The following is a 17,200-nucleotide window of genomic DNA, read 5'->3' as shown; positions in this document are numbered from 1 at the left end:
TCCGGGGACGGCCGCTGCCTATAATAAAGCTGAACGTTTACGTTACCAGAAAGCACTGAGCAGTCCAAAAGAAAGGTAGAAAAAAAAGAGAACGAAAGGAAAAGAATGGAAGAACGAAAAAATATAAAAAGAAAGAAAGAAAGAAGAAAGAAAGAAAGGAAAAAGAAAGAAAGAGAGAAAGAAAGAAAGAACAGAAGAAAGAAGAAGAAAGAAAGAAAGAAAGAAAGAAAGAAAGAAAAGATCGATAGAAGAAAGAAAGAAAGAAAGAAGAAGAATAAAGAAAGAAAGAAAGCAGTTTCCATCCACGCCAAACTCACCATGAAAACCACAGAAAGAACGAATAGATGATAGATAGATCTGGATAACATAGTGATAGAATTAGATCGATACATTAGAGTTTAAGATAGAAAGATAGATTGATATAGAAATAGATCAGATTAGATAGACATGATGATTATCGTAGATCGATAGATAGTAATAGATAGATCCGATAGCAAAATTCAAGCCAATTCAGCAGTTCGCGAAGGGACAGCGTATCGCTGCAACACAGAGTACAGTGCGCTCTAAATCATCTCCAAATTAAATCTGTTAGATTCGAAGCACCTTATGGCGGAGTTCAAACCGGTAGTGGTGGTGGTGGTGGTGTGCGACGTGACCACCCTTACTTCGCATGCGCAAACCCTCTCCACACACACATAGCCTACCGTAATTGCGGGTGAATTAATTACGGGAATCGGATCATTGCACCGATTCAATTAACGGGCGCTCAGGTAGCAATCTTCGGCGCTCAATGAATGCACACAGTGGATTGTGAAATGCAGAGCACAAAGGAAAAATTTGATGCGCGAAAAAAAAATTATGACGGTGTAGCAATCAAGCAAGAAAATTCAAGAACATATAATATTCAGACATCTGACTATCATTGTCGAAAGTAATAACCTAATTACCCCCCTTCAGCACGGCTTTCGCAAAAGAGTTTCTACGGTAACCCAGCTTATCGAGAGATTTCATGACCTGGCAGCAACGATCGATATGAATGGTCAAGTAGATGTTATATTACTGGATTTCGAAAAAGCTTTCGATCATCTGAGTCACCATAAATTACTACTTAAACTCAACCAATACTAAAAAATGACAAATTACTTGCGTGGATAGAAGCGTATCTTTCAATGAGAAGCCAGTGTGTTATAATTGATGGTATAAGCTCGACCTTCGCCCCCGTGAAATCAGGTGTACCTCAAGGATGAATTTTGGCCCGCTGTTTTTCCAGTTGTTTATTAATGACATTGTGCTAAACTTACACGCAAAATTAAAGCTTTTCATATTAACACAGCGCACACCCACGAACACAGAAGAATAAGGGACCGACGACACGAGCGCTGACTACCAAGTGAAATTTTTATTCACCACACACATATAAACATATACATTAAAGAGTCACATAATGAAACATATGCGTATCACGTTACACTTTTATGACAGTATGCACGAACCAGGAAAGACATCCTATCACACATCCTAAGTGACATCTAAAAAGGTAATCTCCTTTTCCAGAATATTAATTGAGGCCTGACTAATACAATCTCTTCCCCCCTTCTTGATGTGGAATACTTTGATGATTTCCCTGATGGTGCGATCTTGATGTCTGTATATGACGCTTGTGTCTTCGAGGACAGGATAGCGGTTGCACTTACTACAATGGGCAGCCAAGTGGGCGTGCTCATTTTTCTTAAGCGTCGTTCTGTGCTATCGGATATGTGATAGGATGTCTTATCTGGCTTGCGCATACTGTCATAAAAGTGTAACCTGATATGCACATGTTTCATCATGTGACTCTTCAATGTGTATATTTATATGTGTGTGGTGAATAAAAATTTCAGTTGATAGTCAGCGTTCGTGTCGTCGATACCTATTCTTCTGTGTTTGTGTGTTAATATGAAGATTTAACAACTTGCCCAAATAGCCACCTTACTAAAGCTTTTCGTGGATGATTGCATATTATAACAAGAAATTCATAGTTATAGCGATCAAGAAACTATACACGGCCTTAGCAACGCTGCAAACGTGATGCGCAAAATGGCAGATGACAATTAATTATAAGAAAAAAAACAGTGGCAATGATAGTTACGTGTAAGAAACAGCCGCTTTTGTTTACCTATCACATCGATGGTCATGATTTATCGGAGTTCACTAAACACAAATATTTAGGACGAATACTCACATCAGACCTAAAATGGAATGAGCATGTTCAATATATTGAAAAAAGGGCAATGAAAACGCTTGGCTATCATCGAAAGAGGCTTGTAAATGCCACACCGCACACCAAACTTCTCGCATGCAAAACTTTTATTCGACCAACATTAGAGTACGCAGCTGCTCTGTGGGATCCGTTTACCATGTCCAATAATAAAAAAAAAACTAGATATGGTCCAAAGAAAATCTGATGGATTTGTGTTTAACTGTTATAGCTGGCGCACATCACATTAACTTCTTTTACTTTAGGCGGAGCTCGGAAATCTAGAAGAAAGAAAAAGAACGGAGAGGATGAATCTTTTTTACCTCACTTTTCATGGCAAAACTGAAATTAGCAAAGCAATGTATATTAAGCAGAGTAGTGAATGTGCTGTGAACTCATGTCATTAAAAGGAAGTTGTAGATTACGTAAGCCACACAGATACGTTCAAGTATTCTTTTTTAGATGCGAAGTATCTTAAGGCGGAGCTCAATCCGGTGGTGGTGGTGGTGGTGGTGGTGGTGTGCGGCGTGACCACCCTTACTGCGCATGAGCATACCCTCTCCACACACCCTCTCACCTTCCCCACTCCACTTCCCCTCTCCACTTTCCCTCTCCCCCTCCCCTCTCAACTTTCCCTCCCCTCCCCCTCTCCCATACCCCTCTCCCCTTCCCCTCTCCCACTTTCCCTCGCCCATCCCCCTCTCCCATACCCCTCTCCCCTCCCCCTTTCCACTCTTTCTCTGAAACGCGGGCTAGACATGCCGAAATTCTCTCCTGCGCAACGCCGCGGTGAGCTCGAGCGCATGCGCGTCCCCTCCCCTTCTCTCTCCTCTCCTACGCTGCCCCCCTCTCGCCCGCCTGTCGACCGCGTTCCCCGCTCGCCCTGTGAGAATTAACGGCCAGGCTAGATGGAAGCATAGTCCTTCAATATGATGGAAGATACGACGCGCGTAGCGTCCCTCTTCGCGTTCCACGACGCGAGGTCGGTAGCATGCCCAACGATCGCCAACGGAACGCGATCGTGCAAGTGCTCCGGCTTCGCATCGCCTCATGGTCCCCTTTAGCGGGAGATGGTGTAATTTTTTCCGAGAACTACCCGTGAGTAGAATAGCCAACAGCCGATGCTGTTGAATGTACAACAGTTCATTTATTGCTAAATGCACTAAACAACCATTAACAAATTGTACTGTTACTGATTGTATAACCATGTATTTTTCAGAGATCCGCAACAATTCGCTTTGTGTTCAATATGTTTCAGTGGGTAAAATTATGCTACTTGTTGTAATGTTCTTGTTTATTTTTTCTTAAATTGTTATAAAAGGGTTATATTATAGGCTTTATTAATGGTATATCGTATTTTCTGTATAGTGTCTTGCAATTATTAGGCATGTCACTATGTCTGTGCGATGCTATTTATGCTGCTTTTGCAGCGAATAGTTCTGTATGCCCATTCCTGCTTAAGGCCTGGTAAACAGGTCAGCAGTACGTAAAAAAATAAAAAAACGTGCGCAACATGTTTGAGACGGGAATAAAACGCCGGGATATTCCATTGCCATAAATAAATGTTTGGTGATCGTATACGGGCACACTTCTGAACAACAGTGTTGCGTTGCGTGGCAGTTGTTGCGCGGAGTTTGCGAAAGAGCACTGCTGTGTACCTAGGTTTTTCTGTCGACAACATGTGCACACAACGTGTCGGGCCCGATAGTTTCTCAAGGCAGCACCAACCCATGCCCTCTGAGGACACGAGATTATATTTCGGTGTTTTCTCACCGCGCTGCTAGTCGACAGCTGATTTGGAAGTTGTCATTGCTTGAACAATATCAAAAAGAAAAAAAAAACAAAAAAAAACTTGGCCGCGTATCTGCGTGCTTCGCTGCAAATGTCGTCGAAAGACGATAGAGGAGCGCTGCGTTAGAGTTACTGTATATGCTACCTTTGGGCAGCAGAGTTGCGCATAGGTCTGGCTAGCAACCATGGCTATGTCGCGAAGACTCACTCCGTTTTTGCAGGCGACATGCCTACCGTGTCACCGGTCGACATGTTTGGCCTGTTGAAGACCGGTGATTTACTTTAATGTGAATGACTAGTGTCAATCCAGTTCGCTGCAGCGGCGCCATCGAGAAGTACAGAACTTGGCCCCAGCGTCAGCTTCTTCGCAACGCATGGTTGCTAGCGGCGTTTGGAAGACAGATGCGCAACTCTGCTACCTAAAGGTAGCATGTGCAGTAACTCTACGCTGCGTGAGATATGGGTACAGTGTACTAGAAGAGGGCAGTGGGCTTACTCCGCCGCTCCTCTGACGCAGCTGGTGTCGCATAGGAGAGGTGGCGCCACAGGCATCTTCGATGGAAGCTTAGCCTGCAGAAGCTGCTCGCCGCTGGCCGCTCGTACGAGTTGCGACGCGCGTTTCTTCGATATTTATAATAAACTTGTTTGTATTGACTCCCCTCTGACTGTATTGAGAACGTATGTTGCTCTCGGTTCGCCATTATTCCCCTTTCTTTTGCGATAGAGTTTGCCGAAAGTCAGTCCTATGGCAGCCTATGCTTTCTCCTTTCTAGTGCGAGGCAGTTAACGCTTTCTTTTCTTTTTTTTTTTTTGACGTGGAGGGGGGGGGGGGGAGCTTGAGTTCTTTGCACATTTTGACAAGCACTAGATTTGTTCAGGCCATATCGTATTTTCCCCAATATAACACCTCGCCGAGCCCAAAAGGACGGTGTACCCCTCAAAATATACGGTTTCATACAGTGACCACATATACGGTTACATGCCGCGTAGACCTAACCTAAAACGATTTTGTAGCAAGATTATGCCCTGCCTTCCGCCTGATAATTAGAAAACAGTGCACGCTCCTTCCTAGCCGAGCTTCAACATGCAGGCGTGCTGGCTGGGTTTGTGCCTTTGCTATGCTGAAATGAAATTGTAGCGAGGCGGCGAAGAGGCAAGACCTCGACGTCCCCACGTGGGAGGCCTAGGCCAAGGCACTTAAATTGCTGGTTTATAATAAAGTTTATTCCTCCTCCTCTACTTCGGTTGTTGCACACGGCACAGTAGTTTTCTCGGGGATATTATTCACTATAATTATGCGGTTACACGTCTGTTAGGCATATGTACAAGGTCCTGTTCCCGACATGAAGCTCATTATTTTGAAGAACTGAAGTACAACATACAACCATTGATTTACACACTTTATTCACTTCATGTGCAACGGCTCAGCTTCATCTGCTTGGCCCTCTGCCGCTTTCCTCCTTTGTCACTGTTCAGTCCTTTCACATAAAAATGAAGACGCGTGACAACGTAAAAACTAATTACTTTAATTGTGAGAGTAGCTGCGTGCACACTCACACTCACTCAGACTCAGACTCACTGAAATTTTTCTCAACCGGACTCACTCGGATTCATAATGCCGAAAATATTACTCAGCCTAACTCAGTCAGACTCAGACTCAGAGCTCGATGTGAGTCTCAGTGAGCCTGAGTGAGTCAGCTCATGAGAGAGTTTGCCGACCTATGCACGGCCGTGCAGTATACGACACCGGCGTGGCCAGGAAAACTGTGCTTGCTCTAGTACTGTGAAGGCACTTCTAGATAAAACTGATTCACGCCATCAGAGGGTGGAGATGTAGATAATTGTGGACATTCTTCACAGCCTGCATCAACAGCGTCGTCAGTGTGTGCAAACGGGCCAGACACCGCATTGTCGGTAGGACAGAGTGCGGGCTTTGTGCGTCTGAAGATTCCGATCGTTTCCTCTTACGAGCGGTCCTTTCTTGTGTCGGATTTCTACTAATTTAGGCTGGCAGATTTGCTGGAAACGTCGGTATAGCATCAGCGTAGAGAATGGGTCTACCGCGAGGTATTCGCACTTGTTTTTCCTCGATAATATGCACATAGTCTCTGAGCACATAACGGGACTCGAAGTGGAGCTCGCACACTGCGCTGGTGTCTTCCAGGAGCTTGTCCGCTCTGCGCAGGTTCTTCTCCCATTCTTTACACCTGTTCTTATCCTTCGAGACGCCAAACAACGACAGCTTCGGCCCACCCTTCACGAGCACGTAGCCTGTTTGGCACCCAGGCGCGTAGCAGTGGTTTTGCCGATATCGCGGCATGGCTAATGCGCTAAAGAACATACCGATTTCTTGCGTGGTGCGTACGGCTCACAGCTGACGGCAAAACCTCGGCGCTACAACGTCCACAGCAATACCACGTCACTCGACAACTGCTGCTGTGGAAGAGCTGGCCAGCGCTTTCAGCCGCCACGCTCCCCCAAAGTTCTATTGATGGCGATGCCAGCGCCGCCTCCCGGGCGAAGAGAGAAGCACTACACTGGCGACGTTTGTGGAGCCATCCCACCGCATACCCTCCGCCGGGGAGTAAGCCCACTGCCCTCTTCTAGTACACTGTAATATGGGCGATATTTGGGAATACGTCGGGAAACGAGTTTGTGCAGAGGGCACGGAGGAGGAAAGTTCCACGGCCGCTACATCGCCGTGAAAGTTCCTTCCTTCCTCCGTGGCAGAGGGCTTTCGTCGGCGCATCGCGTGTTCAGCGCAGCCGCATTTTCAGCGCAGCTTAAGAAACTAGGGTCTTTAGAATTACGTATCTTTGTATTTTCTATTAAAGGAACACACCGCCTAATACTTACCTAGTGATGTTGCACCTCAGATATGCGTAGTATTTACTTTTTGATCGACAATGTTCACAAGTATGAACAGCCGTATTAGTTCAAGCTGGGTGGGCGGTAAGCAAGTGGTTCAACTTTGGCCGGATGGATGAATCGGGTGACAGACAGAGAAACAGACAGACCAAACTTTCTGCGTTTAAGTTCCGCAAGAAAGACTATCGTCTTTAAAAAAAATCAGTTTCGCCGCAAGGGCGAAGCAATGAGTGCGATAGCAAGAAACTAATGCTATATGAAGTGAGGCTCGCCAATGGATACTCTCAGTTTGAACAGCGCTCCTGTTGCAAAGGCGGCCGAAGCAGCGAAGGAAACATAGCGCGCTTCGAATGTCGAGCTGTGACACTTGATAGTTCGCGCTCATCGTCTGTTTGTTCGTTTAGCGGCGTCGTTTAGCGCCGCTCCGTAACATGAGCGCGGACATCACGGTGAAAGCTTGAAACATCCCTTTTGCCCTCACCACGAGAAAACCGCGCGAGCAGACAGCGGAAGGCCAAGGTTCTCCTTGCGCAAATATAAGAAGCGAGCGAGCTCGCCGACGACTTTTAAATGCGCCCGTCGCGCTCCTAGCGCCATCTCGCTGGTAATGAAGAAACGCTTATAAGCGCCGGCCATCTCTGAGTCCGTCCAGCGGTAAAAGGTGTGTATATAACGCTCGCCGTTAGCTACGTGGAGGACCTGCGTTCCGTGGCGTAGTGGTTAGCGCCACTCGCTGCGGAGCAAGAGGTCCCTGGTTCGATTCCGCGCTTCGGAAGCATTTTTCTGAATTATTTTTCTTTGGGGCTTATATATATATATACATACTTATACATATACGATGCATGACGGCGACGGCGACGGCAAAATCCAGCCGAGACTGTCCATATAATTGCTATCGCAATAAAAGAAGTGCTGACCAATATGTCTAGGAAATATAGCTGAAGAAATTCGCTGTACTATATAAACTCTGTGATGTTTCAGTGTGAATTTCCCTGTCCGCTGCCTGTCTCCACTTCTTGGGACCGTGTTAGAGTGACCTAGAATTCTTGGTCACTCTAATCGTGTTCTTTATAGAATAGAATGATGATAGCTGACTGCTTTGACACAAGAGAGAGAGATAATGAAAAAAGGAGTTATGTCGCGTGAGTTGACATCGCCCCATTTCATCTTATGCACTTATCGTGTTCTCCTTTATCCTGCTCACTCCTCATATAAATCTGAAGGAAATCGAAGGGGCTGTGGCCGAAGGGCCGTCGCAGTCAATTTGACAAATTATCTCACCAAATTGCTCTTTTCGTGTCTTTGTCCCCTTCTTTGTCCGACTGATCTATGGGCCTTCTTTCATCTCTCGTTTCCAGCGAGAAAAACGCGGGAACGCCAGAAGAGGCCACCGCTTGACCACGGCGCTTTCTCATTCGCCCAAACAACCGAGCCCTACACGAAACTTCGGTAACAAATGAGGGATACGCGCAGCTTACTTCGAGGGAGCGTTTGCCCAGGCATTAATTCGGCCGCGTCCGTGTATGAGCTTGGCCTTCGGTTTTGTGTCACTGCAATCGAAGAGGTTGTAGTGGTAATGCTTGTAGGGAGGGCGTAGATAAAAAAGTAATGGAGAGTTTTCCATTCCCAAGCTTAATTTTGTCGTCTCCATGCTCGTTTCTTTTCCTTGTCGTTTGTTACCTTGCTGCACGAATATAGATATGGACGGGCTGGTGACTACACGTAGGCGTTTGAACAATCCGCCGTTGACAACCTGGTGAAACTTGTTTGCTTCACTTGCATCTGTGCAGGATCTGCACAGCACTGTGGAGGATTGGCACAGCGCATCCCTTTTTTTTTCTGAATATTGTACGTGTGTTTCCCTTTCGCTATATGTTGTTACACCGAAGGAAAAAATGCACAAAGAAAGCAAGCACCGATACCTGTTTTTTGCGATACTGCTTCCAAACGGACTGCTTCCGTCGCAGGCCTTAAATCTAGCTTACAACATTATCAACATATCTATTGCGGGCTCGGGGCCAGTGGTCGGCCGAAGCCCTCAGAGAACACGTAGGCGACAAGAAAAACGCGTTTAATTTACGAAGGCCCGGCAACGACTGATCGGTCTTTAGCGGCAGGGCGAGCGCGAGCCCCGGGCGTCATCATTCCCAGCCTCATCATCGTTCTTTTTTTTTTCTCCCTCGCTAGCGCCCCCCATACTATACAGCCCGCAAATTTCCAAGTATAGTAAGTTTCTAGCTCATGCGGATCTCTTGCAGAAGCATTGCTTTTCTATGTGCTCTAATAAAGGCGGCGCAAATCTACAGCAAAAAAAAAAGCCCATTTGAGAATTCATAGACCCCGGCATTGATTTGGCCTCTCGTACACCTTGACCAGACATTTCCAAATCAGCGCGAGGTTAATAAAAATTGGCCGCGTATCTGCGTGCTTCGCTGCAAATGTCGTCTAAGACGATAGAAGAGGCGCTGCATGAGATATGGACGCCATCTGGCAATACGTCGGGAAACATGAGTGCTGTGTTGCGGGCTGGTAGTCCCGGCGCAGCAGCAGGCGAAGACCGGCGGGGACGCCAGCCAGCCCAAACACGCGGTTTGGAGAGAAGCGCTGAATCAGAAGAAACGTCCGCACTCAACGAGTACTCTCCACACACTCTTTTATTTACACGTCGCCTGGGTAAAACAGGAATGCCATAGCGGCGCCCCATGGCATTCGTACAGTGCAATACAGAACCGAAACCGAAACACAACAACGAGCTCGTGCAGAGGGCACGGAAGAAGGCAAGTTTCAACGCAGTCGCATTTTCAGCGCAGCTTAATTAAGAAACTAGGGTCTCTAGAATTACGTATGTATGCATTTTATATTAAAGGAACACACCACCTAATACTTACCTAGTGATGCTGCGCCTCAGATATGCGTAATGTTTGCTTTTTGATCGACAATGTACGCAAGTAAGAACCTAGTCAGCTGTTCAAGATGGCTGGCCCTTGGACAAGTGGTTCAACTTTGGCCGAGTGGCTGAATCGAGAGACGTGCCGACAACCAGAAAGACAGACAGACCGAAATTTCTCCGTTTAAGTATCCCAAGAAAGGCTATCGTCTTTAAAAGCGCAAAATCATTTTTTTCCTCGCCACATGCAAGTTGCGCCAACAGCGCGGAAGCTCTTCCGATCCCAAGTAAGTGCGCCGCGGTGCGGAGAAAAGAGCGCGCCACGCACACCTCGGGAAATACGCTCTCTCCGTGCGAGTGGGACGGCCGGAGGAAAACCCGCCGCGCGCTCGCCATCTCGGAGGCCATGGCGCTATGTGGTTTACGATGGGAGCACTCCCCAGAGAGCGTTACAACGGCGACCGCATGAGTTTGGATACAGAGTTAACGACGGGGAGTACTAAATGTGCTACGGGAACTGGACCCACACGGTACGGAGCGCTCTTGGAGCCACCGAGTGCTAGAAACGTACATGAATGTCTCGCTATACGATCGCCTTAAACGCTCTGGAATCCTTTCAAACTTTCTTCACTTTTACCCCAAGTTGTACACAACGGCCGAATGGGGTTGTCGGAGGAAAACCTGAAAAATTATCACTAGCTGATATCTTTTAACCTACTACATTATGGCTAGCCGTCAGCGTCTGGCAGACGAATTTGCGGCTCAGCTGGTGCGCACGTTCGAGCCGAGCGCGAGAAGAGCGCTGTCGCTCTTCCGGGACGAGCGACATCGTCTGTGGTCGTCCATGTCCAAACGACTATGATATAAATATTTGGGATAGCAAACACCTCAAGTCGTGCCGAAACATATATCATATCAAATTTACACTGGCTACGTGTCATTCGCTCAAGATCTGTGAGAGACTATTCTATTAGCGTTAGCGCGCTTTTGACTATTGACATCAGCACCGAGGAGGAGTTGCACTAGGGGTTTCGTCGGTAAACGTAAAGGATAGGCCGCTCATGGCGTTCAAAAGCTCATCGCAGAATATATATCTCACATAATAGAAACACAACTATGGATATCTTCATCAGGCGTCATTTGTAAGGTAACATTTTATCATGACAGCATCAGAGGTTTCAAATAGAGCGCCCTCTAATTACTGACGCCTCTGATGGTCTAACTGTCATTCACATAGGCTTGCGCAAGGTTTCCCATTACAGGGGGGCATAGTGCAACTTCTGTGACATGTGACGCAGTAGATAACGTCTATGACGTCGTACTGCATTAAAACCATGGACGAGTGAACGGACGGGGGAGGGGGATTGCAAGGGCCGCCCTTTCTAATCATCTAAAAGGGTGCGGGGGAGCGCCAATTCTGCTCCATAGCTTTACTCAGTGTGACCTTTTACGTGATTCTTTATTGCGCCATGTTATAGCTAGGCATGTTTTGTGACAATAGTGGCGACCAATGGTCCCTGATGTTGCTTTCACAGAACTGTTTACTTCCCGCCTTTAGCCGGGGACCAATGACTCACTTTTACCAGAAACTCGACGGTGCGGAGTTCGTTTTCTTTCGGACTCAACCCCAACGGGGAATCCTGCGCACACCAATGATCGAGACGACATTTCGCTTTCTTTTGACGTGAAGTCGATTTTGATTAGTGTGCCGACAGAGTGGCTATGGATCTGTGCCAGCCCGCTCAGTTGTGCGAAGGAACACTACCGGAAACCACCAGTGTCGCGATGCAACGCGAGGAAAAGAGAAGAACACCTTTCGGCAGCGAAGCAGCGTGTTGAAAATCAGCTGACAAGGAGAAACGTCTTCTTCGTCTTCAAGCATCCAGAGCCCCACTAGATGGTGTCCGTTAAAACCCCCCACCGTCGTCGTCATCCACATGTATACACGCGTCAATATGAACGTTACGTTGTTGAAGGAGTCTCCTTAACGCAAATAATAATGCGTGGAAGAAGCGCAGAATTGCGCCGCGCGTCAAAACATCTGAAGTGCGCAACGAGTGGGTGCTTTAAATGCCCGCCCATTACAAAGCGCTCAGACATACTTAATCATCATCAGCTGCAAAAGCATCAACAAAGTTGAACAGCTGCGTATAATCGTGTGTTGCCTTATGCTACATTCAGACGACGGACCGAATCCGGATTTGTCGTGGACGCAGATGGCTAATCCGCGGATAATCCGCCTGCAGGCGCATCCACACGACGGACGGTGTCCTAGGAGAGAACAGCCGGATTACTCTCGACCGCAGACTCTTCGCTCACCTGCGCCCACTGACAGCAGACAGGATTGAGAGTACTGAAAAACATGGAAGCCGACAGAACACGAGGGTCGCCGATCTTTGTCTAGTATTATCGAGGACTGCCATTTGTTTTGGTGAAGTCGGTGTTCTTGGCGGAATGGCTGAATGAAAAGAAGAATCTGCTTTACAGAGAGCTGCTGGAGACAGACCTCGCTGCTGTCACGTGCGGGGCCTCGCATTCAAAGGGAGGATACAGTAATGCGCCGATATCGGCAGTTTATGTTTATTTTGCAGATAACAGGTACCGACAGTGCTCATTGCACAGCTGCAGGTTATGTTCGCATCTTGACCTCAAAATGAGTGTTCAAACACGGGCCGTGTTCTGAGACAACTGCTTTCGATGACAGCGCCAATTTGCCTGCCGAGGAATCCTGAGTGTGCAAAGATTAAAGCGACAACTTACCTGCTACTCTCACACCCGCCAATAAGCGCGAAATAATAGAGATATATATCTCAGAGGTGGTCGTCCTAGAATGCGGCCCTAGAAATAAAGTCAACTAAGCGCCCAAACAGCAGAAGTCAACTGAGAGGACAGCGGTGCGGCTAGAGCAGAAGAAAAGTGTACAGGTTGCCAACCTCTTTGTCCGCTAAAGCTGCGGCGCTCCGCCGCCAGAATCCCGATGCGAAAAACAGGTTGGGCTCATCCATCCGCGAGTCACACGGACGAGGTGCGGATGAGGAGAATTGCTGATGTGAGGTCACGTGACGTGCCGTCCACCCCGCCACATCCGGATTCGGTCCGTCCTCTGAATGCACCATTACGGACGCGTAGAGGGCCCTTCGCTGATTAGCAAAAGGAATAACTATGGCGTAGTGGACACCTGACAACTGTACTTGCAGTAGGCATTCTAGGATGCTTTGAAAAGGCCAATGTTATACACACGGTCGTTCGTTTCATTACGGCACGGTTGAGGCATGCACCGAGTACCGAGGCTAGGCTAGCAATAGAGAAGGCTATGCACACGGAGCTCGATTGTGCTATCGCGTTCTACTCTTGAAGGGGAAACTCCAGCAGCTTCCAAGTTTTTTCAACATGGGAGGGGAATTGAGTATTCCACACATGGGGCACATCCAAACAACTTGTTCTTGCGGCTTTTTTTCACTTGTGATGAGGCTGGTTCCTTCTGGTCTCATCATCCTGCATAGGTTCACAACCTTAAATAGTAAATAGAGGTTGATATTAATCAAATAAATGAATTTATAAATAAATCTTTTTCTGCAAGTCAACAGAGCATTTGCTTTCAAGTAACTCCCTATCCCCCTGGTTTTTTAAGCATGGAATACCGCGTACCTGCTCGGTATTTTTCAGGTGGCTGAGCTCAGGTAGTGCTAACGTGGTCTGCGCCTCGAGCAAGCCTCGCGTGCAACAGAGTCCGAGAACCCCGCTCCCGCTATTAGTTTAGTGGGCCTTAATGAGCAGCCCGAATCGTCATGCCCCGAGGGATCGACCAACTTCACGGGTGAGAGAGGGGATTCAAAAAGAGACATCCCTAACCACAAGGGAATCCGCGCAGCTGCTTTCGGGGCAACGATTCTTTGCTGACCGAAACCAAGTTATTACGCAACTGTGCTCTTCGGTATCTTGTTTCTTTGTGTCGGTGCGTGTATTTTTTGACTTGTCATAACATGGCGTGCTGGGGAAGCAAGCTGAGTAATTAGTGAAGACAGTTGGGCTACATGGTATGCGCCAGCTTTTCCTTTGTTCTTATTAGTTTGGAAGGTTACTCTTAGGCAAAATACAGTTACGAGACAGCACCAGAGGTGTGTCGCGCTTCTCACAGTGTGTGAAATTAGCTTGTCTTGGTTATAAGAAAATTGGTTTCCTTTTGCGTTTCTTTTTTGAAAAAATATTATCACAGGGTACCGTTCTAAACGATAATTAACAGTGTATAGCAACAGGTATGATTGAAGAACACTGGTGGCCACTAGACAACCAATACAGTTACTAATAACTAGCCTGCAAAATATATAAGCGACCCTTCTACACAGCTATACTTAAACATTAAATGTTGCTGTTCTGGTCATATTATTTCATCGACCATATCTTCTTTATTATCAGTGCTTTTATTCTGCACAGAAGAAATGAGGGGGGTGGAGGGGTCGGTAACAAAACAACTTAAACTTCATTCGCATTTCTCTGTGGTCTAATCGAAGCACCACTATATCGATATGTCGATGCCGGAGCAATAGGTGGCGGAGATTCAACCATGACACAAAACGATAAAAAAAAAATTGGGGGACCCTTAAGCTTCGCCTTTAAGAGTTGAACGCAATAGCGAAATCCGGCCCCTGGTGCGCACTTCAACCACTAAGTGCATACTTATTAATGTGTATTGTTACACACACACGCGCGCGCGCGAGAATGGTACATACAGGTTTTTGATCTAAAGCAAGAGTCACATGGCCTCCAAGATGCACGCCGCGCGCTTGCCGTCTCGGAGGCCATGAAGAGTCTCACAATGCCTCACAGATGGCAGCACATTATCTAGCGTTCGCTGTTTGCTTGATCAACGCCTCCTCTGGAAAAGGCGGCATTGGCTTGATATGTTTTCCGCTAGATGGACATAGTTGTCCATTTCCTTTCTCGATTTTTCGCTCACGGATGATTTTTCGCTCACAACCAACGGTCCCCGCGGTCCCGACACCGACGACGGAATTTCTGCGACACGAGCTCTCTAACGCTATCGCGTTAAAATGTTTGAATCAAGCAAAACGCAGAAAGTTAAAGTGAGCCTGTTGATACGACTTGTGCTTTGGAAGGTCAGCGCTGGAACTTTCGCTTTCGATACGATTCTCACCGTATGTGATCCGGCCATTTTCTGACGCCCGTACTCCCGCGTAAAGACCCTCATTAGGCTCCTTTATTAGCGCCGTAGCGTCACTTTATCCACCTCCGCAACGGCCTGATGGGCGCCTTTTTCTAACTAGGCTGTGCGTTCACAGAGATGATGATGAAATAAACTTTTGATTTTCCGTAACAGTGTTCCCGAGCTCGTAAGCTCGCGGTCACCCTAGACAGAGATAGAAAAAAAAATACATTTGACAAACCAAGGAAAACTCGGTGCCAATCAATTCGATTTGGCTGACGATATCTTGGGTTTAACGTCCCAAAACCACGATATGATTATGAGAGACGCCGTAGTGGAGGGCTCCGGAAATTTAGACCACCTGGGGTTCTTTAACGTGCACCTAAATCTAAGTACACGGGCCTCAAACATTTTCGCCTCCATCGAAAATGCAGCCGCCGCGGCCAGGATTCGATCACGCGACCTTCGGGTCAGCAGTCGAGCGCCATAACCACTAGACCACCGTGGCGGGGCGATTTGGCTGACGAATGGACTAGTGGTGATCGCTGCGGAGGGTATTGTTAGAACACCAATAAACCATTCGCATCTAAAATGGCACCTTAGTTTTGTCGTCAGGGGAAGAGGGGGCCCCAGTAATCTTATTAGCCGTGGAGCTACCTTACTTTACGCTGAGAGGTAGAAAAGCGGGAGATGAAGTGGCATGTAATGACGATATTTTGCTGTCGTAAGAGTTTTATCGGGTTTAAACTTAGGTATGGACATTTCTTTGTTGCAATATACTTCTATATATAAAAAAATGTTAGTTAACGTAAAAGCTGTATTCCACGGAGCTAGTCGGTCCATAGCAAATACTTGATGTCCTTTGTCTTCTCAACGCAGAAATTTGGGCTAGTTGGTGGATGTGGAACTTGCGCATCTCAGCAAGCGCAGCGGCACAAACACAAGAGAAAGTGACACGTAGACAGGACGGGCGCTAGTCGTGTCTACGCGTCTCTTTCTCTTGTGTTTGTTTCGCTGCGCTTGCTAAGATGCACATTTAGCTTCTCTTTGTCCCTCGTTTTAGACTCCACTGCACAAACCAGTGTTATATTTACGTAATCCACAAGTGTAAAAAAATTCTGTCTGCAAGCACCTGAATACAGTCGTGTCTGTATTCTTAGAAAATAATGTAGCTTGTACGTGAGCAGCGATGAAAGATGCGCGGAGTGGTACCCGCCGCGCAGTTTGACCAATATAATATAGCTCGTCACACTCATTAAGCTCTGGCGCGCAATACAGCTCAGACGCGAAATTAGGCCACATGTGTCAGTAGTTCGATATTGCGAGCATCAGTCTATGCAATGAAAATTGTTGCGTATGGAAGCCATCATTTACCGAAGCGCCTCTGCGGCATGGTGGGTAAATTCATCGAAATTTTCGGTGCAGTGCTGACGAAGAAAGTAGGTGGTCCCTTCAAAGAGCTAGTATGGATACAGTTTTAAAATGGGTGTATTCACAGTATATATTCGATCGGTGCTGAGATTTGGGCTTGCTGGTGCATTATCATTGAAGCTTTTTAATGTACTACAGTTTTATGCATGTACATTTGCGCACAGAAAAAACGCACACGCAAAGCGTTAATTTACAAGGTTGACATCCTTCTTAGCACTGTATGCATGTGTACTTTGGGCTAGTTGCGTTTCCAAGTACTGGTTAAGCTACGCCTAAAATTCAGTATCTAAAACAGTTTGCAAAATCATATGACGATCCATCACTTCTTGACCGCTCCTTCAGAGGGCGTTTGGGGCTTCTTCTAGCTGCGGTAGTTCCGCCGAATTCCGTTATACAGGCGAACTCAGCATAAAGTTAGGACATGTTATGAACTTCGCTCTCTTCAAACGATAAAACTGTTCTCTAACTAGCATGAAATATGTAATCAGTCCTCGAAATAAATACCCACTTCTTTAAAAAGCTCCCTAGAAAATAAATCGACAGGATTCTTTATTCATTCGCCTAAGAAGACTCGAAGGCGAAAGCCATCTTCTTTGTTTTTGTCATCCGATGTATTTCGCCCTTCGAAATATTTCTCTACCTGAACGTGGTTTTCACACTGCCTGCACGATTTGACGCATTGGTAGCTTTCTTCACCTCTTCTTTCCGAACCCATTTTCCCCACTCCTGCGTAGGGTAGCAGACCGGTTAGTTCTAGCAGGTTGATCTCGCTGCCTTTCCTTTTCATCTATTTCTCTCTCTCTCTCTGTAACATATATATATA

The 17,200-nt window shown here is 46.7% G+C and overlaps 1 long non-coding RNA gene across 1 annotated transcript in view; it reads right to left on the bottom strand.

Annotated features, from left to right (window-relative positions):
* Positions 1-15,389, bottom strand: part of LOC125760212 (uncharacterized) — a 220,021-nt gene extending 204,632 nt beyond the window's left edge. Inside the window, exon 1 of the long non-coding RNA XR_007417841.1 lies at positions 15,329-15,389. This is a non-coding gene — a long non-coding RNA (uncharacterized LOC125760212). The remainder of the gene's footprint in view (positions 1-15,328) is intronic.
* Between the last annotated feature and the right edge of the window lie 1,811 nt (positions 15,390-17,200).

The sequence above is a fragment of the Rhipicephalus sanguineus genome, chromosome 10, assembly GCF_013339695.2.
Source record: "Rhipicephalus sanguineus isolate Rsan-2018 chromosome 10, BIME_Rsan_1.4, whole genome shotgun sequence".
Taxonomy (NCBI): Eukaryota; Metazoa; Arthropoda; class Arachnida; order Ixodida; family Ixodidae; genus Rhipicephalus; species Rhipicephalus sanguineus.
This window is presented reverse-complemented; position numbering and strand designations above follow the sequence as displayed.